The sequence below is a fragment of the Lathyrus oleraceus genome, chromosome 2 (genome assembly GCF_024323335.1).
Source record: "Lathyrus oleraceus cultivar Zhongwan6 chromosome 2, CAAS_Psat_ZW6_1.0, whole genome shotgun sequence".
Classification (NCBI taxonomy): Eukaryota; Viridiplantae; Streptophyta; class Magnoliopsida; order Fabales; family Fabaceae; genus Lathyrus; species Lathyrus oleraceus.
This window is the reverse complement of record NC_066580.1, coordinates 393,747,086-393,761,487: the sequence shown is the minus strand read 5'-3', so window position 1 is coordinate 393,761,487 and position 14,402 is coordinate 393,747,086. Positions and strand designations below refer to the sequence as shown.

The 14,402-nt window shown below is 38.5% G+C and overlaps 1 pseudogene; it reads left to right on the top strand.

Annotated features, from left to right (window-relative positions):
* The first annotated feature begins 12,261 nt into the window (after positions 1 to 12,261).
* LOC127121472 (S-adenosylmethionine synthase-like) lies at positions 12,262 to 12,679 on the top strand (annotated as a pseudogene).
* The last annotated feature ends 1,723 nt before the right edge of the window (positions 12,680 to 14,402 follow it).

Below are 14,402 nucleotides of genomic sequence, written 5' to 3'. Positions count from 1 at the left end.
AGAGTGATGCCTTTCAGATTAAAGAATTCTGGTGCAACCTACCAGAGAACTGTGACCATTCTTTTTCATGATATGATGTATAAAGAAATCGAAGTCTATGTTGATGATAGGATTGTTAAATCCAATAATGAAGAAGAACATGTTGAGCATTTGTTGAAGCTATTCCAACGTTTGAGGAAGTATAAATTCCACTTGAATCCCAATAAGTGTACTTTTGGTATTCGTGCTGGTAAGTTGTTGGGCTTTATTGTTAGTGAGAAGGGTATTGAAGTTGATCCTGCCAAGGTCAAAGCAATACGAGAAATTCGTGTGCCCAAAATTGAGAAGCAAGTTAGAGGTTTTCTCAGCCACTTGAATTATATCTCCAGATTCATTTCACACATGACTGCCACATGTGCGCCTTTATTCAAGATCCTTCGGAAAGATCAGTCTTGTGATTGGACTGAGGTTTCCAGAAAGCTTTTGGCAGTATTAAAGAATATCTACTTGAGCCTCTGATTCTGTCTCCACCTGTTGAAGAAAGACCGTTGATCATGTATTTGATTGTGCTTGATGAAAGTATAGGTTGTGTTCTTGGTCAGCAAGATGAAATTGGAAAGAAAGAATATGATATTTACTACCTCAGTAAGAAATTCATCGACTCCGAGACTCGATATTTTATGCTAGAGAAGACTTGTTGTGCATTGGCTTAGGCTGCTAAGCATCTGCGTCAATATATGTTGAATCATACCACTTGGTTGATATCCAAAATGGATCCAATAAAGTATATTTTTGGGAAGCCTTCTTTAATTGGGAGAATTGCCCGTTGGCAGATGTTGTTATTAGAGTATGATATTGAGTACCGATCTCAAAAATCTATTAAAGGTAGTGTCTTGGCTAACCATTTAGCTCACCAATCCATTAAAGATTATCCGTCAGTGCAGTAGGATTTTCTTGATGAAGAGGTCTCGTACTTGAAAATGAAAGATTGTGATGAACCATTGCTTGAAGAAGGGCCAGAACCTGGTTCCCGTTGGGGCATGGTATTTGATGGACTTGTTAATCAGTATGGTAATGGCATTGGGGCAGTGATTATTACTCCTCAAGGCCCGCACTTTCCATTTACAGCTAGATTGACTTTCAAGTGTACAAACAATATGGATGAGTATGAAGCTTGCACCATGGAGCTTGAAGAGGCCATTGATCTAAGAATCAAGTATCTTGACGTCTTTAGAGATTCAGCTTTGGTTGTGAATCAGATAAAAGGTGAATGGGAGACGAATTAACCCGGTTTGATATCATATAGAGATTGCGCGAGGAGGATTTCAACTTGCTTTATAAATGTTGAGTTTCATCACATCCCTCAAGATGAAAACCGGATGGCAGATGCTCTTGCAACGTTGGCTTAAATGATTATGGTGAAATTTTTGAATTAAGTTCCCAATTTGACTATGATGCGTCTTGATAGGCCAACTCATGTGTTTGCTGTTGAAAAGATCAAAGATGAAAAGCCATGATATTTTGATATCAAGTGTTTCCTCCAAAGTCAGATTTCCCCGCCCGGGGCATCTTTGAAATATAGGAAGACTTTGAGAAGGTTAGCTGGTAACTTCTACCTGAATGGTGATGTGTTTTACAATAGAAACTTCGATATGGTTCTGCTCAGATGCGTGGATAGACACGAAGCAGACCTCTTGATGACTTAAGTCTATGAAGGTTCCTTTGGTACTCATTCCAATGGGCACGCTATGGATAAGAAGATGTTGAGGGCATGTTACTATTGGCTGACAATGGAATCTGATTGCTGCAAGGTTATAAAGAAATGCCATAAGTGTCAAATATATGCAGATAAGATTCATGTTCCCCTGATACTATTGAACGTCATTTCCTGCCCATAGATCTTCTCCATGTGGGGAATTGATATGATTGACATGATTGAGCCCAAAGCTTCGAACAAACATCGTTTCATTTTGGTGGCTATTGACTAATTCACAAAGTGGGTTGAAGTGGCATTGTATGCAAATGTAACCAAGCAAGTTATTGTGAGGTTTATCAAGAATCAGATCATATGCCGTTATGGTGTGCCAAGTAAGATCATTACTGATAATGGATCTAACTTGAACAATAATATGGTGGAAGCTCTTTGCAAAGACTTTAAGATTTCACATCATAATTCTTCTCCCTACAGACCTAAGATGAATGGGGCTATTGAAGCTGCAAACAAGAACATTAAGAAGATAATTCAGAAGATGGTTGTAACGTACAAGGATCGACCTGAGATGCTTCCATTTTCTTTGCACGGGTATCGTACGTCCATCCGCACTTCAACATGGGTAACCCCTTTCTCACTTGTTTATGGAATGGAGGTTGTGCTCCCGGTAGAGGTTGAGATCCCATCATTGCGTGTCTTGATGGAAGCCAAGTTGACTGAGGCTGAATGGTGTCAGACCAGGTTCGATCAGTTGAATTTGATTGAAGAGAAGAGGTTAACTGCCATGTGTCATGGTCAATTGTACCAGTAGAGGATGAAGAAAGCATTTGATAAGAAGGTCATACCTCGTGTGTTCAGAGAAGGTGACATTGTGCTTAAGAAGATTTTATCTTTCAAACCAGATTCTAAGGGGCAAATGGACTCCTAATTATGAAGTCCCATATGTTGTTAAGAGAGCCTTTTCCGGCGGTGCTTTGATTCTTACGACTATGGATGGTGAAGAGTTCACTCGTTTTGTGAACGCCGATGCAGTCGAGAAATACTTCGCCTAAAAAGAAAAGAATAACTCATTAAGTTGAAAACCTGAAAGGGCGACTTAGGCAAAAATGAGCGTCTCGGTGGATTGAAAACCCGAGAGGGCGATCCAGGCAAAAATTAGAGACATAAAACATAAAATTTATCCCGATAGATTGAGTACCCCATTTGGGGAAATTTATGCAAAAGTTAAGGATTATGGCAAGTAACTGCATCCTGTTGATCTTCAGTCTTAAAGACATTCTTGAGCACAACCTCCGGTTCTAATTCGTCTTCAACGGAAGCCAAGAGCACAGCGGATATTGAAGGCGGTAGAAGGATTAGTGATCATTCTATTCAATGTAGCCCATTTTCCATGTAAATTACCATTTTTCAATATTTGTAAAAGATCTATGGGGTCTTGTCATTTACAAACTGCCATCCTATTAAATAAAGTTGAGCTTTTTATCCAATTGTTTCTACTCTTATTTATTTTAGCTAAATAGATTTAAAATTTTATGATGATCATATTGAAATTGAATCTAAATCATGTTTTCTTAGAATAATAAAAGCAGTTACTTTTTAAGAGCAATCGATTTCATTTAAGGAATATCAACAGCGGTCTGAGAACAGGTGAGCCCTAAAATGCGAAGCATTATTGGTTTTCCCCAAGCAGTTGGCGTGATCTCTACTTCCTCCTCAACAACATTTTAGCATCTCCAGTCGAGTTTTGTTGGTTTCCCTAGTTAAGTTTATAAATGCCTCCCTCGAGTTGTAGGCACGTTTGTCTCAGCAGATTATTGTTTCCCTCAAGTCTCCAACGGATTTCATTCAGCACGAATTCTAGGGCAGTTGTTTGATCCTCTGTGTCGCATTACGCGAAAAACCGGCGGGAAAACGAAACAACAGAGACGCCACCGTGCGTTATTTATCCCAAAAGAGGGAAAGGAAACGCTCGAACTAAACCTGGAAAAGACATGGTCCCGCGACCAGAGATTGACGGGATCGGGAGTCGGTTATGCGAAGGGAAGGTATTAGCACCCCTACGCATCCGTCGTACTCGACGGGATCCATGCTCAAAATAAAGGATAAAGGTTGCTAAACACTGATCAAACAAACTACACACACAGGTTGGAAGGAGACACAGAAAAGACAAAAGAAACTAACTCGGCAGGATATCGCATCCTGGGCCTACGTAGTCTGTCAGGCACAGACATCAGAGTCGACGTAGTTCAGGAAAGGGGGAAACATGCTCGTTAGGATATCGCATCCTATGCATACGTATCTTCTCTGACTGAAGAAGAATCAGAGCACTCGTAGCTCGGCTAACGCACGCCAAACAAAACCACACAGGAAACCGACTGCCAATCGCTGGACTTACGTCAGACTCCACACAAACAGGAAAACATGGAAACCGAATGCAAATCGCTGGACTTACATCAGACTCCGAACCAACAAACACACACACAGGAAGCCAACTGCCAATCGCTGGACTTATGTCAGACTCCAACAAACAAACGAGACACAGGAAACCGACTGCCAATCGTTGGACTTATGTCAGACTCCAAACACACACAAAGGGTTGAAAAGAAAAAGGGTGCCCGGAGAGATCAGCTCATCTCCTGCCTACGTACCTCATCTGGTATGAGGATCAGGGTGACGTAGTTCCCCTACGCAGGGAAAGAACTTCTAACCTAACCAGAGACTGGGATATGACAAACTAGAAGGGAGACTGACTCGAGCCTAATAGTTATCATGTAAATTCACCATGGTCCTAGGTTGAGGTTTCTATCTAACTTGCATAGGGAGCACGCTATCCTAAACAACACAGGCAAATACACAAGCACAATAAACAATCACACACACTATATGCAATCAATTGGGCTCATACAAGGTTAGGCTGTGAAACACAAGCCAACTGGAATCGGGTGTAGTTAGCTCTTAACCCTAACATTGAGAGTTAGGGTGAAGCAGATGAAATGGAGATGAGGGGTGTGCCTCATAGCTCTTATCCCTGGCCTGGGAGAGCTTTAAACAATAGAATGTGTGGGAATTCAGAAAGTTGGAACTCTTCTCCACAAATGATATGACTCTATAAGATCTTGGGTTAATATCCACAATGCATCAACATGTTATGTGAGCAAAGGGATGACACACTGAATAGTAGGAGATGGAATACACATCTCTTTTATCTACCAATTTCCTCATATGAGGACTTTTCCTGCTTGGCACAAAAGATAAACAATCACAAGCATTGCCTCTTAAGGAGGACTTCAGACAGGTGCCTGCCCAAGTAACAGGACAGGTCTTCCAGACTACATGAAGTCAGAGAGTTATACCTCAAATGGTTAAGCAACCAAGCAAAACAAAAGCAAGTTCAAAAGAACTCAAAGCAACTTAGGTACCTGAAAAAATCTAACCCAATCAGTATACAAGTTAAACAATCAAACAGACAGTCAATCACACAATCAGACAGACAAGGCATTAAGCAACAATGTGCAAGGCACAAGCCAATGGGCACAACACAAATAACTTGGCATCAACCTACAAAACAACTCAAAGTTATCCAATATTAACCACTTAATCAACTCAAGAGAGTGAGCAACTCCAATCATGGCAATGTGCTTCTTAACTTGAAATCCACAACCCAAATGATAAGTCCAAACCACTAGGTCCAAGCCTAGGGTCAAAAGAGGCTCAAACATTCAAAACAGAACATAGAATTTAACATGGATCAACTTCATTCAATCAAGAACACAATCCGAAAAGTCCCATATCAATATCATTAACCAAGAGTATTTCATGAATCAACCATGGCAAGGTATGCAAATTGTAATCACATTGTGACATCAGAATGAACAAATGCACATTAATTCAAAAATGGTTCAAATAATTTCATCAAATTCATGAGTAAACAGGACATACAATATGATCGTCACACAAAAAATTAGAGGCATTGGACAATATTAAGCATGGTAATCATATTGCATAAGTCAAGGAAAGCACAATCAAGCACATATGTGACACCAAATGGCACACCAACTTAGCATAGGCCTAAAACAGAAATTATTCATGGTAAAAACCTAAAACCAAAGCCAAAACAACATTCAACATGTCTAGAAATAGTGTGCAAAGTTTCACATCCATTGGATAAAGGACAAGCATTTCACAATCAAATGAAATTCAATACAATTCAAAAGCTCATATATGACCATCCAGAATGAAAGATCTCAATCAAATCAGAAATCAATCCAAAAATTCCAACAAAAATCATGATCAATCACAACATCCATATCAAGCATCATACAAAAAATCAAGGCATTTGGAATTCATTTGGCATGGCAAACAAATTAATCAAGTTAGACATCACAAGGTATGACACCAATTGTCACACCTACCTTAACATGATCATAAAACAGAAACCACAAATGGTAAAAATACCAAATCAACACCAAAATGTCAAGCAAGATGTCTAGTTTCAGCATGTTAAATTTCATGAGCATTGGATAAACAACCAGCATTTCACAAAAGATATGGCAAGGAAATGTTCAAAATGGACATGTGTATATAAACCCTAGGCAAAATAATTTTCCAGCCAAGCAAAATTTATGGAAAAATGATGATAAAATACAAGAAACAATAAGGAAGGCAATGCAAAAATCCTCATATTTTTTGGAGCAATTATCAATTATTTATGAATTTTGGAAGTGAGAAAAAAAACTAAAAAAAATATGTGAGAAGCATGTATGAACATATGGAGGGAAAACAAATAATATGGAGCACGTTTGAAAATAATGCAGTGAACCAGAATCGAACTGAAGCGCTTTTTGAATTATGGCGCCCGGATGCATGAAACGCAGCCGTTTAATTTATGCGCTGGGACAGGCGAGCCAATCAAACGCGTGCATGCTATTTGCATGGTCCAATCAGAAGCAAGCACTGGAGAAACACATGCAACACGCGGGGCAAGGGTTTATGAAGACCAAACGCGTTTCTGGAAAATATTTTCATCATCTTCATCAAGTTCATCATGAACAATGCCATGCTCAAGAACAAAAGTTTTCAGAAATCAAAAATAAGCACATCAATGGATAGATCCTTCAGCATACAACACGAATCCATGCATATTTTAACCTAATTCCACCTATCATGAACAAATCGAAGCTAAGAACATTCATGCACAAAACTTTAAATCGATCTAACTAACTCAATTTGGCATGGAATTTAATGATCTAAAGCTCAAGTTAACCAGCATTGAAAGATGAACAACAATAGCACAATCATTTTAAGAAAGGAGAGATTCGATTTAGAACCTCTTGAAGAAGCAGCTTTGGATTTCATGTTGTTCAGGCTGTGTAATGCTTCCAATCTCTTCTAGAACACTTGTATGGATGATTAGATGAAGAATTAAGGCTCAATTGCACATGAATCCTCCAGAATTTAAATCTGCCATGGATGCTTCAAAGCTTCAAGAATACTTCAACCTTGCACGATTTGTTGTGGATCTAGGTTCAATAATGCTCAATGATGCTTCAGAACCATGAATGGATCAAGAGAAGTACAATTTGTTTGAAGAATTTCAAAGTAAAATTGAGAGAGAATGTTTGGAGAATTTTTCTAGATCTGAAAATATGGTTGTGTTAATGATGAAACAGTTAGGGTTTCAGGCTTTATACTCCTTTTTAATCATGCCTCTAATCAGGTTTAAGCATTGGTTAAATGTATTAGCCAAAATAAGGTGCACATGCAAATTTGAGATTTCACCTTATGCATGGAAATTATGGATGAACAGTGCACGAGTTTGTGACCAAATCCACTTAAAAAACCATTTTGGAGCTATTGGCAATGATAGAATGCTTAAACAATGAACCAAATTTGAATATTGAATTTTCCCTCCAAAAATCAAGTGAAAATGCAAATGATTATGTTATGAGAATTGGTGTAATATGATGCATGATTTGGAAAATATAGGTCAAAACAAGAACAATGCAAAAAGAACCACTTAATTTGGATATTTGGTTTGAAAGTTATGCACATTTGAAGTTCAAACCACACTTGGCGAAGATTGATCCATATCTCTTCAACCACACATGAGAAATCCATGATCTTGGACTTTTTGGAAATAGGAGAGAAAGATCTTCAACTTTCATGTTGGACAAAATTTCATTTGAAGCTTCTTGATGATGTAATCTTGAGTTGAAAACCTTTCCATTTTTGGCAAATTCAAATTACAGGTCACTTACTATTTTTGGAAAGTTTTGATCTGACCTCAAATTCTTCAATGTTGATGTTTGCAATGTCAAATGAGACTTGTTTACACATGAATGAGGCATCTCTAACCATCTCCCACCTCCAAATCCACAGTTGAGTTGACAGTTGACTTCTGTTGACCTTTTAGGGTTTCAGATGAATTTCACATTGACTGATGAGCTTTGAGCCTTCAATGCCTTGCCAAACCACTTCAAGATGATCCTTGGGTCACATGAACTCATTATACCAACCCTAGGGCTTTGATTCCATAGAAAATGCTCTTTGTTGCTTGCACAGTTGAATCTCCTGACCAGTCTGACTGATGACATGCAATGAACAATGCAATGTTAATGACCTAAAATGAAAATGTATGTACAAATGGGAGGTGCAAATTTGAGGTGCTACAGCTGCCCCTATTCAATCAACTGGGAACCTGAACAGATTTGAGCAATGGCTGTCAGACCTTCACGGTAAACATGGATTGAATACCAAAGAACCGTAGAAATTTGCACTCTGCGGGGATCCAAGAAAGGACTGTCCACCAAGGACAACTTCCACTGGGATCTGATGTTTGTCACTGAACCAGTCAAGATGTTTACCAATGACTTCCCTGGGGATTTTGATTTTTCTCAGAAAAAAGAAACCACATCCAGACGTCGAAGGACGATGAATGGGAATCATAACTAGACGCCAACGAACGACTAGGAAAAACTCGACGTTTATCGAAACCAACGGAGAGGTAAACAGACATCAACGAATGAATGGAAAGAAAGGGATACAACCAGACGTCATCGGACGAATGGGAAAAACTCAACGTTTATCGAAACCAACGGAGAGGTAACCAGACATCAACAGATGAACTGGGGAAAATACAACTAGATGTCAACAGACAACTAGGAAAAACTCGACGTTTATCGAAACCAACGGAGAGGTGAACCTACTGGGGAAAAAGCTAAACACAAACAAACGTCAACGGACGATTGGGAAAAACTCAACGTTTATCGAAACCAACGGAGAGGTGACCAGACATCAATGGATGAATGGGAAAGAAATACATCTAGATGTCAACGGACAACTAGGAAAAACTCGACGTTTATCGAAACCAACGAAGAGGTAACCAGACATCAATGAATGACTGGGAGAAAGATACCTCTAGATGTCAACGGACAACTAGGAAAAACTCGACGTTTATCGAAACCAACAGAGAGGTGACCAGACATCAACGGATGAATGGGAAAGACTCGACCAGACGTCAACGGATGAACGGGAGAAGCTCAACGTTTATCGACACCAACGGAGAAGGTGACCAGACATCAACGGATGAATGGGAAAGACTCGACCATACGTCAACGGACGAACGGGAGAAGCTCGACGTTTATCGACACCAACGGAGAAAGGTGACCAGACATCAACGGATGAATGGGAAAGACTCGACCAGACGTTAACGGACGAACGGGAAAAGCTCGATGTTTATCGACACCAATGGAGAAAGGTGACCAGACATTAATGAATGACTGGTGTCATATCCCGATTTTGATCCTGAAATTTTTCCATTTTTTTTTTATTTTGCACTTGGCCTAAAAGTTCATTTGCATACATTCATTCCCAAATCCATATTTTTGTTACACATTGGTCATTGTCTAGGCTTTTTTGATCATGGTGCTTTTGATTATAAAATGGATTTTAATTATTTGACTTTTTTTTAATTTTCAATTTGATTTTAATTTCGAATTAAGTTTAATTCCAAATTTCAATTTAATCTTAATTGTTTATTTTACTAATGATTCAAACTCTAATCGATTTTAATTTCCAAATGAATGTTAGAGTTGATATCCAAGTAATTTTAAATGAATTATAGATTAATTTGTTTTTAATTTGGTTTTTGCTGATTTGTTATTATTAATTAAATTGATATTCAAACTAATATTGGATTATTCCTAAAAATCCACATCCATTTTTATAATCAAATATCCAATAACCCAACTCTATTTTTAAATCCATATCCAAAATCCATATCCATTTCCATAAGCTACAAAGTCATGCTCCAAATTACATTTCACAACATGAACAATTGAGAAATATATTGTTCATAATATGTATTAGGAGAAGAGACTTCATCAATTTTGTTTACAAGTGAGTGTTCCAAAAACTTGACACATGCTGCAAAAACGTGAAACCAAGTTCAACGTTACCATTGTTTGCACATGCTGCTATGACGAAATTCCAAGAAATAACATCCTTGTCAATAACACCATAAAATGCCCCTCAACAGAATTCATTGAATAACCACAAGGTTCAAAATCAAAGTCACAAATTTCAGAATTTGGAAGAATTTTCCTAATGCCAAAGTTGACGGTCATCTCGGTAGCCGAACCTGTTTGTTCTTTAAAGAAAACGGAGGCTTTCTCTCGGTCTAAGCCGGTCATACACATCTCGAGTGTGTAGACAGAATCTTCTGAGCTCACGGAATCAGAAGAGGCACAGTAGACATGCCAATTCTGCATTTCTTCTAACCGCCGCAGCCCGAACTTCAAATTAGAGTATTTCCGCTACAATGCTATCTGAAACAGTTGAAGAAACTCAAAGTTTTAACTTATGAAAGCAAGCTTGCAATGTACACCAGACTATTGAAAACTGTGGGATTCAACAAGAGCCAAATTTCATAAACAGAGTTGATGAATCTTCAAGTGTTAGTTTTTTTTACCTGAGAAGCTTATGCAATATTTGAAAGATTTATCCAAGTTTCCAACGGGAGGTTTTGATCGGTTGGAGCTTTTAATAGCTAAGGCTCAGTTACTTGCATTTTACCGTTTAAAGGGTTACTCTTACTCGCCTAAATTCTGATATTTTAGAGGTTTGAACAACAACATCACGAGGGATCCAATTATGAGAGTTGCTTCTAATGTAAGGCAGAATGGTTTCATCGAGGATGATCGTCGGATTCGGCGGACAGCTCAGAATTTTCTTCAACAAAGTCCTGTAGAAACAAAGTGAGTTAAAGGAAAGTGCCTTAATGTTTAATTTGCCGTCCATTCTCGTCTCCGCCGCCAGCAGCAGCAGCAGAGTTGAGGCACATCAGACCACCTTTAGAAAGAACAGGAGGAATACCAGAAAGTTCAAACTTACCCAACAAATTGTTATCCCTAGTCCTTGTTCTCTCTCCTTCAAAGGCTGGGATCAAGACACCAGGCTGGTTGTCAGAATAGGTTGAGAAAAATTGTTCTTTCTGTGGTATATGATTTCAATGCATCCAAAAAGGATGTTTCAAGCCCTATCATGTAAAGTAAACCAGAGGATTCAGCATCAATTGTGCGCCTTTCTATGAGTAGCAGGGGAGTTATGCAGACAACGCATTTTGCTGCCAGTTTGGTCCTCCGCACCATTCCATTGGTAGCAGATGCGCTTACGAGCAAAGGATATGCCTACAAGAGGATTGGAGGAATTAGAGATACACTACAAGATTATATATGATAAGATGTCACGCCAAAGTTAAATTGAAAGCAATAACAAAACAATGTCAATGACTGCACTAGGGAATCCAATCACTTGAATTTAAACTCAGAGGCATTCAGGAGGATTATTTCTTGTCAGATATCCGTTGGAAGAGAGGACAGAGGGTTCCGAAACATGAACGGAGAGCTATGGTATCCATCCGAGAATACTGGAAAACTCCCTGCAATAAGACATACCCAGAAAAAAGCCATTCAGGTTTGATTAAAGAAAGGATACAAAGGTTTGATATCATGATTAGCAAGTATGAATTGGTACCAAACTCAGAGCATTACGCGATAACGGTTGATCTTCTTGGTCGAATGGGAGAGTTGAATACGACTTTGGACGTAATTAACAACATGCCAATGCAAGCTGGGTCTGATATATGGGGAGCCTCACTCAGCGTCTGTCGCCAACATCAGAATATGAAGATGTAATATGCCTTAACCACTTCTTTAAGGAGTCCTGTGAAAGTCAAACCATAACAGTCAGTACCCAAAGCAAAAAAAAAACAAAATGCAATGTAACTCAAGTCCTTGAAAGCAAGAAGAGAAAGGGCCCTGAGTTACAAGCATCCAGCCAAGTTGTACAGTCGGTTCTGAGGCCAGGTTCCTCTATATGCAATGTTGATGCTGATATCCAGCCAAAGAGTGAGCCAAATTTGAATCCTAGGGAAGCAATGGCTCCTGTTGTATCCAAAAGGAAAGTTATGCAAGCTACAACAACAAATCCAATCAATAGAATATGGGGAGAATACTACTCAAGCCACTTACTTGAGGGAATCGGTGAAAGAACAGGAGATTGTCTCATGCTTCGCACCGCAACAATAACAAGTTCAAGCGAAGCAACAATTTCTCTCTAATCTTCTGCTACTACCTCTCAAGCTATTAAAGATGGCAACAGAGACGTTTCTATACACATCTGAGTCTGCAAACGAGGGACACCCTGACAAGCTTTGCGATCGGATCTCTGATGCTATTCTAGATGCTTGTTTTGAACAGGATTCAGACAGCAAGTTTGCATGTGAAACTCGCACCAAGACTAACTTGGTTATGGTTTTTGGAGAGATCACAACCAAGGCTAATGTTGATTTATGAGAAGATTGTCCGTAACACCTGCAGGAATATTGGGTTTGTTTCTGCATATGTGGGTCTTGATGCTGACAACTGCAAGGTTCTTGTGGATATTAAGCAGCAGAGTCCTGATATTGCTCAGGACGTGCATGGACATTGAGAGATGGCAAACACGTTTGAGAGAGGGTTTGATTGAGAGAGGCGAGCAAGTTTAAAACAGCCTGGGCGATGGATGAATCGTTGAGAACAAGAGAGAGGTTCATGGAGAATGGGCTTTGAGAGTGCGATTCAGTGAGTGGTTGGAGAGGGATTAAGGACGGTGATAGTTCCTCTCACCATTTTCCATTTATTTATTTTCTTTCTTTTTTTAAAACAGAATAAGTTTTTTTGAAACCATTAATTTTATGTTTAAACTTCCTAGGTTTTTTTATTTAATAATGTTTTTTTCATTTAATACAGTACATTAACCCATCATTTTTGTTTCCCAACCCACTAGCCTCTAAAACCCAACAGCCAAGCGGCTGGGTTTAATTATGGTAGTCTAACAGATTATTTTTTTTTTATTATTAGTTTTTATTTTAATTCTAATTTTTAATCTATCTTGGTTTATTTATCCAAATTAGCATTAAAGTGATAACTAATCATAAGTGGTCTAGTGGAGAGAAGGTGGTTGCCATAGTCTTAGGTGGAGTGGGTTCAATACTCATATGTAGCATTCTTTAGTATTTCATTTTCTTTTAGCATTTTATTTTCTGTTTATGTTTTTATTATACTCATGGTTGATCTGCTTTCTTTTAATTTCATCATTCATTCAAAACCATTTTTAAACTATAAAAAAATCATATTTTTCTCGATTTAATATCGAGCCCATTTTCGTACCCTTGTAAGTCGATCGCTTTTAAGCATCGCCATCAACCTCACATAGCTTACGCTTGGGCTTTCTTACAATGAGCCGGTTCTCTGGCACTTACACTCATGCATTGCATTATTTGTTGTTTGGGCCCGATTTAACTATTTCATGATTTTTTAATCCCCATTTGACAAAATGTACCCCACTCCCCCGATGTGTAATAATCTTGTACTGTCTTATTTCTTTATTGCTCGACTGTGTAGTTAGATACTAACACAAGAATAAAATCAATAAATTTCAAAAAAATACAAAAATATGACTCGATCCAACGTCGAGTATTTTCTCAATAAACAAATCAATTCATTTCTCCCTCCCATTCTATTCCATTTCTTTCAAACTTTCATCAAACGCTTGATTCAACGTCAAGCCTTTTTTTCTAATATAAACTCAAAAAACATTAATTCATAGTTAAGACTTTTCAATAAGATGGAAGTGGAACGTGGTGTATACCACGCACTCCTGAGACTAGGATTTGAGATGTATATCTCGCCAATCCTAGCTCTCGCCATCATCCAAATTTATCCACTTTGTCTTCTCAAACACTCATTCAAATTTCTCGAACGTCCATCAATACTTGATCTAGGTCAAGTCATTTTCACAACAAAACTCAAAACACCTAATTCTTATTTAAACACTTTTCTCAATAAAGGTGGAAATGGAACATGGTGTATACCATGCACTCCTGAGGTTAAGATTCGAGACGTATGCCTCGCCAATCTTAACTCTCGCCATTATCTAAAACTATCAATGCGGTTTCTTCAAACCCTTTCCCAGTCAAATTCCAAAAATACTTAATTCCTATCTTAACTTTTTTCAATAAAGATGGAAATGGAACATGGTGTATACCATGCACTCCTGAGGCTAGGATTCGAGATGTATATCTCGCTCATCCAAGTTCTCGCCATCACTCAAAATACATCCAACCAATCAAACTCTTTCTCGCCGCCGTGCGGTTAATCAAAAACCTTTTTCA